Source organism: Mixophyes fleayi, chromosome 3 (genome assembly GCF_038048845.1).
Source record: "Mixophyes fleayi isolate aMixFle1 chromosome 3, aMixFle1.hap1, whole genome shotgun sequence".
Lineage (NCBI taxonomy): Eukaryota > Metazoa > Chordata > Amphibia > Anura > Limnodynastidae > Mixophyes > Mixophyes fleayi.
This window is the reverse complement of record NC_134404.1, coordinates 111609138-111622927: the sequence shown is the minus strand read 5'-3', so window position 1 is coordinate 111622927 and position 13790 is coordinate 111609138. Positions and strand designations below refer to the sequence as shown.

At 47.8% G+C, this 13790-nt stretch overlaps 1 long non-coding RNA gene across 1 annotated transcript in view; it reads right to left on the bottom strand.

Moving 5' to 3' along the window:
- LOC142142744 (uncharacterized) overlaps positions 1–13790 on the bottom strand; it is a 50849-nt gene that overhangs the window by 27390 nt on the left and 9669 nt on the right. The window lies entirely within an intron of this gene.

The window sequence follows — 13790 nt, the reverse complement described above, 5'->3', positions numbered from 1 at the left end:
GTCCTCTGCTCTATTCCAAGGTCAGAAATCAGCACAGGTATCATCCAAGATTCTATGTAATTCTGTGTAAATTTGTACTTCTATTTTTTTTCAAGTTAGTCGTCATCGGTGCTCTGACAATGACTCACACAAAACTGAGATTCTGATCAGCTTTAGTAAATGCATTTTTTACATAGTGCCTTGTACATGTGAAATAAGGTCTTTGAATCTTCACCAGGAAATCAGGATAAAAAATAGTGTACAGCCTATGCCAGGCTACCTCATGTGCATCCCTCCAATCTTCAAAGGAGCTGCACATTACCCTTAATTTCAAAAAAGAAAAAACAGCCCATAAACTACCTTGGCACACCTACATCCATCATCCCAAAATGCCCACACATGCCCATCACTTGCTCAAAAATTCCACTGCTTGCCACCCAGACCTCTCACTTGCCATAAAATACCCCCACACGCCCATCATTTGCTAAAAAACTCTGCAGCATGCCACTCAGACCTCCTATTTACCATAAAAGAGCCCCACATGACCTTAGATCACTGATTGCCACAAAATGATTATTATTATTATTATTATTATTTATTTATAAGGCGCAAAAGATTCTGTAGCACCGGATACAGAAGCAAGTAACAAATAGATGAGTTAATACATGTCAGCAACACAGATGTGTGTGAATAATGCTATGGGGACTCACACAGAGTGCAGCAAAAGACGTGACGAGACATACAAGGGATAGGAGACAGATGTGGGAAAATAGGTAAAGAGCACCAACATGCACTCAGATCCCCACAAGCTCTCAGATCCAACATTCTAAAATTCCCACACATGCCACTCAGAGCTTTTCACATGCCTCCACATGCCTTCAGACCTACCCACATGTCCCTCAAGACTCCCCACAAATGTGCTTTTTAGACCTCTCCACAAGTCTCTGACGTGTCCAACAGACCTCTCCCACATGCCTATCATACCTTCCCTAATTGCCTCTCACACCTCATCTACTTTTACTTACATTTATAGTTAATTCCCCTGCCTACTGCTCTCCCTCTTTCTTGAAGGGGAAGGAGGGAGCACATCCAGCGCAGAGCACACTAGACCCCTCATCCTCCATTGGTGTAATGCAGGACTTTCTCGCATTTTGCAAAAAAGGTCACGTGATGTGAAAGTTGGACGCTCCTATTCAGTTCTATTCTTTGCTTTATAACAAAGCAGAGATTAAATCAGATTGGGAACAGCCAGTTGGGGGCCACTAGTGAGGGACACCTGTTGTCCACCGCTGGTCTATGCATTTGGCAGGGACTACATTATTAATTTATCCTTTATTTTTATAACACCAACATATGATGTCCACTTTACAGAGAATGTTTTAATAATTTGCATCAGTGCTAGCCCAAGTGGAGACTACAATATAATGGCCCTATTTATTAATATATGACAATAACAATGACTTTCTATCACCACTTTTCACAGCAGTAGAAAGTCCATTACTGTTTCATTGCCGATCTTGGTTTTATCTGCTGATCTTGAAGCCCTAATATGGGCTTCTAGTTCCACTTATAAAAGAAAAAAGCTTTAAAATATATAAAAAATAAGTATTTGAATAATTTGTTTAGAAAAAATGATTAAAATAAATAAAGCATATTTTTTCATTAAATATTTCCTGCTATGCAGTGGTCAAAGTGGGAAATCAGAGGCACTGGTATGGAAAGTAGTGAATGCCTGGCTGCCTATGAGCCACTCAGACCCGCAGATGCTTTAGGGCAGTGTTTCCCAAACCCAGTCCTCAGGGACCCCTTACTTTACATGATTTCCATGTCTCTTTGCTATGGCACAGGTGTATTCATTACTGACACATTTTGAAAGAAACACAGGTGGTACTAATTATTTCACTTGACCTGGAAAACCTGCACTGTTAGGGGTCCCTGGGGACTGGGCTTGGGAAACACTACTTTATCATCATCATCATGCTCAACATTTATTTATATAGCGCCAGCAGATTCCGTAGCGCTTTACAATTGGGAACAAACATTAATAAGACAATACTGGGTAATACATACAGACAGTGAGGTAAGAGAACCCTGCTCGCAAGCTTACAATCTATAGGACAATGGGAGTTTGAAACACAAGGGCATGTGCTACATCATATTGCACAATGGACCAGCTAGAATGCAAAGGTAAAAGTATTGAGTGGGCTGTGTGTGTGGCAATGTTGGTCAGAGAGTTGTTGTCCTGCGTTAGCTGTGTAGAGGATGGTAATAGGGTAATCTAGGGAAATTAAGATGGTGGTTGAGGAATATCATAACCTTGTCTGAAGAGGTGGGTTTTCAGTGAACACTTGAATGTTCGAAGACTAGAGGAAAGTTTTACTGTGCGAGGGAGGGAATTCCACAAAGTGGGTGCAGCCCGGAAAAAATCCTCTAACCGAGAATGGGAGGATGTGATGAGAGTGGAAGAGAGACATAGATCTTGTGCAGAATGGAGGTGTCGAGTTGGGAGATATTTTGAGACAAGTGAGGAAATGTATGTCGGTGCAATTTTATGGATTTTGATGGTGTGAAATCAATTTTATATGCTTATTAACACTCCTGTCACCACCTGAGACAAACTCAAATAATATACACAAGAGAGAATAGTATGTGTACAAACCCTCTATAACTACCCGCCAGGTAAGTACTATAAACAATGGTCAAAGTGGAAATTCAGAAGTGGTAATATGGAAATTTAGAAGTGGCAGAATGGAGAATGTAAGTGAATGTAATTTTACAGTCATGGTCAAAAGTTCTGAGAATGACACAAGTATTGGTTTTCACAAAGTTTGCTGCTTCAGTGTTTTTAGACCTTTTTGTCAGATGTTGCTATGATATACTGAAGTAAAATTACAAGCAATTTGTAATTGTCAAAGACATTTATTGACAATTACATTATGTTTATGCAAAGAGTCAATATTTGCAGTTTTGACCCTTCTTTTTGAAGACCTCTGTAATTCGCCCTGGCATGCTGTCAATCAACTTCTGGGCCAAATACTGACTGATTGCCGTCCATTCTTGCCTAATCAATGCTTGGAGTTTGTGAGAATTTGTGGGTTTTTGTTTGTCCACCCGCCTCTTGAGGATTAACCACAAGTTCTCAATGAGATTAAGGTCTGGGGAGTTTCCTGGCCATTGACCCAAAATGTTGATGTTTTTTTGCTATTCAGCATGAGGCTGGTTGTCCCTTGGAGGGCACATTTACTGGAAGCCTGATTACCCTAGGGGATTAAGTCCTGGTCTGACCTGGTTAAAACTGATTCTCATTATGAATATGGGGGGATGACATTTTTAACATTTATTTCATTTTACAGGAAACTTAATTGCTTATGTCGCCATCATCATCAGCAACACATATCTTCACTCCAAGTTTAGTGACTTGCCTCCAACGAACTGTATCTGAAAATACAGTCAAATTTAACCAACCTGTACATTAGGGTGCTGCAGGTGTAAGAGATCTCAGCTGTTCAACAATAATTCATACAAATTTATTTTGCTCAAAGGCAGTTCAAAAAAGAGAATTTTTATGCTCCACAAATAGACACTAAATCAGGTCCAAAGTGTTTCTATGATTCTATGCTTAACTCTTTACTTTGAACATAATTACCAATTGTTATGCACCTAATTACAAATAAATTACTTTGAATTGGATATTACTTTATATTGTAATGGGTGTGCTATGGCAAAGATATAACTAGCTTGCTCCAAAAACTTAAGCAACATTATTACATTTTACGCTGGTACTTCTAATGTTAAATTGTTAGCAGTCGCGGCGGCCGCGGGCACCGCCGCGACTCTCACCTGGTTCCTGTAGGCGCCCCGGTTGTCGCTATGACAACCGGGTCGTCACTTCCTGCCTTTACCCGACCATTGCCAGGGCAACGGTCGGACACTAACTACAGGGGCGCTGCATCTCGGCAGCCGGGAACAGCCGGGCGCATGCGCAGAAGCGCCCACAAGCCTGTGGGCTGATTAATGTGGCAGGGTTGAGCCTGCCCATGTGATTTCAGAGCTAGGCTCTGTCAGGCGCCGTCCGCACGGCCGCCTGACTGCGTGATCGCGCGTCTGGTTGCTAGGCAACCAGACGCGTCATTTCCGGATTCCCCCTGCCATCCATTTCCCCCGCAGTATGACGCGCCCCGTTGCTAGGCAACGGGACGCTATGTATTCCCGGCGGCAGGCATGACAGCGCTCAGCGCTGAAGCTGATTGGATCCTCACATTATTTAAACCCCTTCCTGTCCTCTAGTCAGTGCCAGAGTATCAGGTCTTCCTGCCTCCAGCGTTTCTGTGTACCAGTTGCTATATAGTTCCTGACCTTCCTCGTGCTGCCTGTGACCCTTTTGACCCGGACCGTTTGACCACCCCTATCTGGATTCTGCCTTTGTACTACGCTCCCTGAAGATTACCGACTCGGCTTGCCTCACCATTCTTCTGGATTTCCCTTTTGTACCTCCTCTACCTGAACGTTGCTGAACCGGCCTGTCTGACACCCCCTTGTATCTCGCTGTGGACTCTAGGAAGGACCGCGACCTGCGTGTCCCTGCAGCGGAGTCCATACTTCCTTGCGGGGGTTCCTGGTGAATACCAGGGGCACGTTAGACTCCGCGCCTTCCTCTGAGTTGCGCCAACAACAGCAGGTACCTTCTACCAGTCATACACCCACTAACAGTCGTGACAGTATACTCTGGCCATGACAACGGAGGGGTCTGGTGAACCGTCTGCTCGTGACCTACTTCTGCATTTGGCCCAACGAGTGGAGCAACAAGAAGCAGCCCAAGCGCATCTTCTATAATGTGTCCAAGGGATTGCTACCCGCTTCGATACATTTCAGAATGCTGCACCCGCTACACCAGCCATAACCTCTGCGGCATCCACAGCATCCAGTGTGGTTACGGTCTCTACAGCGGCCTCCGGTGTACGCATCCCGACACCCGAAAAGTTTGACGGTGATCCCAAGAAGTGCAGGGGCTTTCTGAACCAATGTGCCATCCAATTTGAGTGCAATCCAGGGCCTTTTCTTCAGAACGCACCAAAGTAGCTTTTCTCATCTCCCTCCTCAGTGGTCAAGCCCTTGCCTGGGCCTCACCTTTATGGGAACAAGGGGGTCCACTTCTTCATAACTCCAACTCTTTCATTGAAGCTTTCAGGAAAGTCTTCGATGATCCCGGAAGAGTTGCTTCGGCAGCTACCAGCTTGTTAAACCTCCGCCAAGGTGACCTGTCCGTGGGGCAATACGCAGTTCAATTCCGAACCCTGGCTTCCGAGTTAAAATGGAATAACGAAGCACTGGTGGCAACCTTTTGGCAAGGTCTGGTGGACCGGATTAAGGATGAGTTAATTTCCAGAGAACTCCCGGCTGAGTTAGATTCTCTCATCTCCATGTGCATCAAGGTGGATTTGCGTTACCAAGAGCGCACGCAGGAACGCTCTCCTGGCAAACGGTTCATACCACGGCTAGCACCCCAGTTCCAAAATCCCATCCTGCCAGTGGACGAACCAATGCAAGTAGGACGCTCTAAATTATCCCTTGAAGAGAGGGAGAGACGCTTCAAACAACGCCTGTGTCTGTATTGTGGAGATCCGGGACACCTGCTAAGAGTTTGTCCCAAGAAACCGGGAAACTCTTCCTCCTAAACGGTGGCGGGGAGGCCGTTTTAGGAGAATCCACAGTTGCTCCCTATGCTAAAGAAAATTCTCCAGAATTTCAGATGGCTGTCATCCTGAGCACCCCCAAGGGTACCTTTTCCACCACGGCCTTTGTGGACTCCGGCTCCTCCGGGAACTTCATTTCGGCGGATCTAGCTTCGCAGCTCCAAATACCTCTGAACCCATTGCCCCAACCGTTATCTCTGACGGCAGTCGACGGAAGTCGTGTCACTCACGGCTCCATCTCCTCCGTGACTTCTCCTGTTCGGTTGAGGGTAGGAGTACTTCACAGCGAAATGATCCAACTTTTGGTGTTGCCGAGGTCCATTAATCCCCTCATCTTGGGGCTACCATGGCTGAGAAGACATTCTCCTCAGATGGATTGGGACCACGCTCAAGTTATGTCATGGGGTGAAGGATGTCGCTTTGAATGTCTGTCTAGAGTCTTGCCTCCTAAATGTCAAGTAATGGCTCAGTCCGAGCTAACCCACCTTCCTGAGGCCTATATGGAATTCCAGGATGTATTCAGTAAAGTGGAGGCGGAGATCTTGCCTCCTCATCGTCCCTGGGATTGCGCTATTGTTTTATCTCCTGACCAACCCATCCCCAAAGGGCGGACCTACCCTTTATCTCGTCCAGAGACGTCAGCCATGTCTCAATATATTTCAGAAAACCTGAGACGGGGATTTATCCGCAAATCTACTTCCCCAGCGGGTGCAGGTTTTTTTTTTGTTAAGAAGAAGGATGGGTCTCTTCGGCCTTGTATTGATTATCGTCCTCTCAACCGCATCACTGTCAAAAATCGATATCCACTACCTCTCATCTCCGACCTCTTTGACAAACTCAGTGGATCTCAAATCTTTTCCAAATTAGATCTCCGTGGGGCCTATAATTTAATTCGCATCAAGGAAGGAGACGAATGGAAAACGGCCTTTAACACCAGAGATGGACATTTCGAGTACCTGGTGATGCCCTTCGGCCTCTGCAACGCCCCAGCCATCTTCCAAACCTTCGTTAACGATATCTTTCATGACCTGTTATACACTTCTGTGGTAGTATATCTAGACGATATATTAATATTTTCTAAAGATCTGAAGACTCATCGGGAACAAGTAAAGGAGGTCTTACGTAGACTTCGGAAACACCACCTCTATTGCAAGCTGGAGAAATGTGTGTTTGAGATTAGTCAGGTATCTTTTCTTGGTTTCATCGTGTCAAGTCAAGGTCTTTGTATGGATCCCACCAAGGTGTCAGCTATTCTGGACTGGCCTCAGCCACAAGGCCTTAAAGCCATTCAAAGGTTCATCGGCTTTGCAAACTATTATCGCCAATTTATTCAGGGATTCTCCACCATTATAGCCCCCATTACAGCGTTAACCAGGAAGACTGCCAACCCTAGGGTCTGGTCTTCGGAGGCCATGTCTGCCTTCATAACGTTAAAGAAAGCATTCTCTTCAGCCCCAGTTCTGTCCCAGCCAGATCTAGAACGACCTTTCTTCCTAGAGGTAGATGCATCCTCAGTAGGCATTGGGGCGGTGCTTTTTCAAGAGTCTCCGGCTGGCTCACACAAACCGTGTGGGTTTTTCTCCAGACGATTTCTTCCAAGCGAATGTAATTATGGAATAGGGGACAAGGAATTACTGGCCATCAAGGCGGCTCTGGAGGAGTGGCGACATCTGTTGGAGGGGGCTATATTTCCTGTTACTGTGTTTACCGACCATCGGAATCTAGTGTTCATTCAAGAGGCTCGTTGCCTTAATCCTCGGCAAGCCCGCTGGGCATCCTTCTTTGCTCGATTTGACATGAAACTCACATTCTGCCCGGGAGCCAAGAATGGACGTGCCGATGCATTATCTCGCTCATTTGACGATTCCGATCGTTTAAGACCATTGGTTCCGCAGCATATTATTGATCCTTCTAATATCGTAGCCCTTACTAGGACCAAAACGTCCTCTCCTCCTCCAGGCCGGTCATTTGTGGAACCCCATCTCCGGTTCAAGACCCTGCAGTGGGCTCATTCATCCCGCATTGCCGGCCATGCTGGAATAAAGAAGACAACATCGCTGCTTTGCCGACGCTTCTGGTGGCCTAATGTACGTGCCGATATTGAGAGATTTATTGCTTCCTGCACTACTTGTGCTCAACACAAAACTTGTAGAAGAGTCCCGGCAGGCCTTCTTCGTCCACTTCCTATCCCCGATGCTCCTTGGGAAAGTGTGGCCATGGATTTTATCACAGACCTACCCCTCAGTGCAGGGTTTACCACTATCTGGGTGGTTATTGATCGATTTTCGAAGATGGCACATTTTATTCCTCTAACTGGACTGCCCACGGCCAGTCGTCTGGCAGATATCTTTATCAAGGAGATATTCAGACTACATGGGTGCCCGAAGGAGATCATTTCGGACCGCGGAGTCCAATTTACATCCCAGTTTTGGAGAACCTTTTGTAAAAGAGTAAACATAGAATTGAAATTCTCTTCGGGATACCATCCGCAAACCAACGGACAGACGGAGCGAATCAATCAGGATCTCGAGACATTCCTCCGCTGTTTTACCTCCGACAACCAGAATAAATGGTCTCAATTCCTTCCTTGGGCGGAGTTCTCCCATAATCAACACATTCATGAGTCTACCGGATTCTCTCCGTTCTTTATTGTATACGGAAGTCACCCTGTGTTTCCGGATCCTTTTCCAGTATCCTCTTCACCGGTTCCAGCCGTAGATACTCTTTATCGGGAATTTTCTCTCATTTGGGCTAAAACTAAGACGGCTTTACTCAAGGCTACTCAGCATCACAAGATCTTTGCAGATCGTCATCGGAGGGCCACTCCTCTCTTAAAGGTGGGAGACCAGGTATGGCTATCCACCCGGGACCTAAGACTAAAGGTTCCTTCTATGAAGATGGCTCCTCGATTTATTGGCCCGTACACCATCATGCAAGTCATTAATCCTGTATGCTTCAAATTGAAACTTCCTCCTTCTCTGAGATGTCATAATACTTTTCATGTCTCATTACTACGACCACTGGTACTCAATAAATTCTATCGACCTCCCGGTCGTCCCCCACCAATACAAACCTCTTATGGAACTGAATTCGAAGTCAGTCGGATCTTGGCCTCTCGCATTCTTCGTGGCAAACAGCAATTTCTGGTCCATTGGAGAGGATTTGGCCCAGAGGAGAGATCATGGGTGGACAAGCAGGACCTTCACGCTCCTAGAATTCTTAAAAAGTTCCTTCAAACAGGAGGAGGAAGAGGAGGGTATACTGTCAGGCGCCGTCCGCACGGCCGCCTGACTGCGTGATCGCGCGTCTGGTTGCTAGGCAACCAGACGCGTCATTTCCGGATTCCCCCTGCCATCCATTTCCCCCGCAGTATGACGCGCCCCGTTGCTAGGCAACGGGACGCTATGTATTCCCGGCGGCAGGCATGACAGCGCTCAGCGCTGAAGCTGATTGGATCCTCACATTATTTAAACCCCTTCCTGTCCTCTAGTCAGTGCCAGAGTATCAGGTCTTCCTGCCTCCAGCGTTTCTGTGTACCAGTTGCTATATAGTTCCTGACCTTCCTCGTGCTGCCTGTGACCCTTTTGACCCGGACCGTTTGACCACCCCTATCTGGATTCTGCCTTTGTACTACGCTCCCTGAAGATTACCGACTCGGCTTGCCTCACCATTCTTCTGGATTTCCCTTTTGTACCTCCTCTACCTGAACGTTGCTGAACCGGCCTGTCTGACACCCCCTTGTATCTCGCTGTGGACTCTAGGAAGGACCGCGACCTGCGTGTCCCTGCAGCGGAGTCCATACTTCCTTGCGGGGGTTCCTGGTGAATACCAGGGGCACGTTAGACTCCGCGCCTTCCTCTGAGTTGCGCCAACAACAGCAGGTACCTTCTACCAGTCATACACCCACTAACAGTCGTGACAGTATACTCTGGCCATGACAACGGAGGGGTCTGGTGAACCGTCTGCTCGTGACCTACTTCTGCATTTGGCCCAACGAGTGGAGCAACAAGAAGCAGCCCAAGCGCATCTTCTATAATGTGTCCAAGGGATTGCTACCCGCTTCGATACATTTCAGAATGCTGCACCCGCTACACCAGCCATAACCTCTGCGGCATCCACAGCATCCAGTGTGGTTACGGTCTCTACAGCGGCCTCCGGTGTACGCATCCCGACACCCGAAAAGTTTGACGGTGATCCCAAGAAGTGCAGGGGCTTTCTGAACCAATGTGCCATCCAATTTGAGTGCAATCCAGGGCCTTTTCTTCAGAACGCACCAAAGTAGCTTTTCTCATCTCCCTCCTCAGTGGTCAAGCCCTTGCCTGGGCCTCACCTTTATGGGAACAAGGGGGTCCACTTCTTCATAACTCCAACTCTTTCATTGAAGCTTTCAGGAAAGTCTTCGATGATCCCGGAAGAGTTGCTTCGGCAGCTACCAGCTTGTTAAACCTCCGCCAAGGTGACCTGTCCGTGGGGCAATACGCAGTTCAATTCCGAACCCTGGCTTCCGAGTTAAAATGGAATAACGAAGCACTGGTGGCAACCTTTTGGCAAGGTCTGGTGGACCGGATTAAGGATGAGTTAATTTCCAGAGAACTCCCGGCTGAGTTAGATTCTCTCATCTCCATGTGCATCAAGGTGGATTTGCGTTACCAAGAGCGCACGCAGGAACGCTCTCCTGGCAAACGGTTCATACCACGGCTAGCACCCCAGTTCCAAAATCCCATCCTGCCAGTGGACGAACCAATGCAAGTAGGACGCTCTAAATTATCCCTTGAAGAGAGGGAGAGACGCTTCAAACAACGCCTGTGTCTGTATTGTGGAGATCCGGGACACCTGCTAAGAGTTTGTCCCAAGAAACCGGGAAACTCTTCCTCCTAAACGGTGGCGGGGAGGCCGTTTTAGGAGAATCCACAGTTGCTCCCTATGCTAAAGAAAATTCTCCAGAATTTCAGATGGCTGTCATCCTGAGCACCCCCAAGGGTACCTTTTCCACCACGGCCTTTGTGGACTCCGGCTCCTCCGGGAACTTCATTTCGGCGGATCTAGCTTCGCAGCTCCAAATACCTCTGAACCCATTGCCCCAACCGTTATCTCTGACGGCAGTCGACGGAAGTCGTGTCACTCACGGCTCCATCTCCTCCGTGACTTCTCCTGTTCGGTTGAGGGTAGGAGTACTTCACAGCGAAATGATCCAACTTTTGGTGTTGCCGAGGTCCATTAATCCCCTCATCTTGGGGCTACCATGGCTGACCTTCCTCGTGCTGCCTGTGACCCTTTTGACCCGGACCGTTTGACCACCCCTATCTGGATTCTGCCTTTGTACTACGCTCCCTGAAGATTACCGACTCGGCTTGCCTCACCATTCTTCTGGATTTCCCTTTTGTACCTCCTCTACCTGAACGTTGCTGAACCGGCCTGTCTGACACCCCCTTGTATCTCGCTGTGGACTCTAGGAAGGACCGCGACCTGCGTGTCCCTGCAGCGGAGTCCATACTTCCTTGCGGGGGTTCCTGGTGAATACCAGGGGCACGTTAGACTCCGCGCCTTCCTCTGAGTTGCGCCAACAACAGCAGGTACCTTCTACCAGTCATACACCCACTAACAGTCGTGACAGGCTCTGATTGGCCACTACTGGTATTTAAGGCAGTGAGGTCTGCAGCCTCACTGCCGGTTATAGCGTTCTGTCCTCAGTCCTGCTGCCTGCTTGTGCTATCCGTTTGGTTCCTGCTACCTTGGATTTGACTACCCGTGTTTTGACCCCTGCTTGTTCTTGGACCTGTGACCCTTCTCTTCTGACCTCGACCTTTTGCCTGGATTTCGGATTTTGCTTCTCTGCCTGTGTGTCTGACCCTTCGCTTGTCTCTGGATTTTGCATCTGTGCTTGTGACCCTTTGACCTAGGATTCTTCTTAACTGCAGTCCACCAATCACTCCACTCCTGGGTATTCCTTTAAGCCAGTATACGTTACTCGACCCTCGGTCGGCCCGCAACCCAGTCTGTCCCCACCACTAGGGGCTCCAGCGAACACCGGGCCTTCAGAGTAGTCCCCGAGTTTCACTGTACTGGCTTGGGAGTTCCTAACATTATAACCGGCCAAGGAAGATTGGTATCATACGGCCATGGACAGCGAGGAGTCAAATCTGTCCCCAGCCCAGATTCTGGCCAACCAGATACAGGCGATTTTCCAAGTGGTGCAGAATTTATCCCAGCGCCTGGTAGTCCAAGAAGGGGCTTCTAGAGATCTGCAGCTCCAGCAAGTTCCCGCTGGTGACACACCGGAGCCTAAGATGAATTTGCCTGACCGATTCTCTGGAAGCAAGCCAGCCTTCCGTAATTTCAAAGAGAGCTGCAAGTTGTATTTTCGTTTGTTGTTCTTAACCAGAGGAACGTGGGTTCAAAGGGTAGGGATCATCATCTCTTTACTCCAGGGTGACCGTCAGTCTTGGGCCTTCTCCTTGCCTTCAACAAGCCCAGCCTTGCAGTCAGTGGATGCCTTTTTCCAAGCTCTGGGGTTATTGTACGATGACCCGGACAGGGTAGCCTCAGCTGAGGCTCATCTCCGAACGCTAAGGCAAGGACGTCGCTCAGCGGAGGAGTATTGTGCGGAATTTCAGCGATGGTCCACTGATAGCGCCTGGAACGACCCAGCATTGCAAAGTTAATTTCGCTTAGGACTTACCGATCAGATTAAGGATTCTTTAGTCCAGTATCCGATATCTGACATGCTGGAGAACTTGATGCAACTTGTTATAAAAATTGATCGTCGGATCAGAGAGAGGAAGGCTGAACGGGAGTCCTCTGCTTCTATGGACGTGTTCACTAGCTTTGATAACACTTTGCCCGATTCCTCTGAACCCATGCAGTTGGGCGCTTACTGCTTGCCTCCGGAGGAACGCTCCAGAAGACGCTCACTGGGCCTGTGTATGCATTGTGGTCAACCAGGCCACTTAGTTCGCTCATGTCCCAACAAGCCGGGAAACTCCAAAGCCTACATGCAGGTGAAGAGGTGCGCTTGGGTCTTCAGATGACCTCTTCAGAAAATTCTTTATTAGTCCCTGGACGTCTAAGTTTCCGTGGGAGATCCATGGACCTGAAAGCGTTTCTTGACAGTGGTGCGGCTGGTAATTTCCTGGATATACATTTGGCTCAGACGCTTGATATTCCGCATATCAAGTTAGGATCAAGCATCACCATATGTGGTTTGGATGGTAATCCCTTGCCTGGGGGAAGGATTCTCGCTAGGACTCTAATGGTTCGGTTGTCTGTAGGAGTCCTCCATATGGAGGAGCTCTATTTCTATCTTATTAGTTGTCCCTCTGCTCCGTTGATATTGGGGTATACCTGGCTTCGCAGTCATAATCCCCTTATTGACTGGAAAAGTGGAGAGATTACTCGTTGGAGTCCCGAGTGTTCCAGGTCTTGCTTGACCCTGCCGCTTAGAATCCTACAGCCTAGTCCAGAATTGTTGCCGGTACCCTACCAGGACTTCTCTGATGTGTTCTGCAAAAGGAAAGCTGATTCCCTTCCGCCACATCGAGAATATGACTGCGCCATTGATTTAGTCCCGGGTCCCAAGTTGCCCAAAGGGCAGTTATACTCCTTGTCCATTCCAGAGACTCAGGCCATGGAGCTATACGTGGAGGAAAACCTGAAAAAAGGATTCATACGTCCTTCTAAATCTCCCGTAGGCGCAGGTTGCTTTTTCGTGTCAAAAAAAGATGGCAGTCTTAGACCATGCATTGATTTCTGTGGACTGAATAACATCACTATTAAGAATATGTACCCGTTACCGTTGATTTCGGTGTTGTTTGATCAATTAGAATCTGCCACTATATTTTCGAAGATCGACCTCAGAGGGGCTTACAATCTTATTCGAATCAAGAAAGGGGATGAATGGAAGACTGCTTTCAATACCCGGTCTGGACATTATGAATATCTCGTGATGCCATTCGGGTTATGCAACGCTCCGGCGGTTTTCCAGGACCTGATCAACGACGTTTTACGAGAGTTCCTGGGTAAAACAGTAGTTGTGTATCTGGATGATATTTTAATCTACTCTGAGTCTTTACTTCAGCACCGTCAGCATGTTCGCCAAGTTCTGCTGAAATTACGGGAACA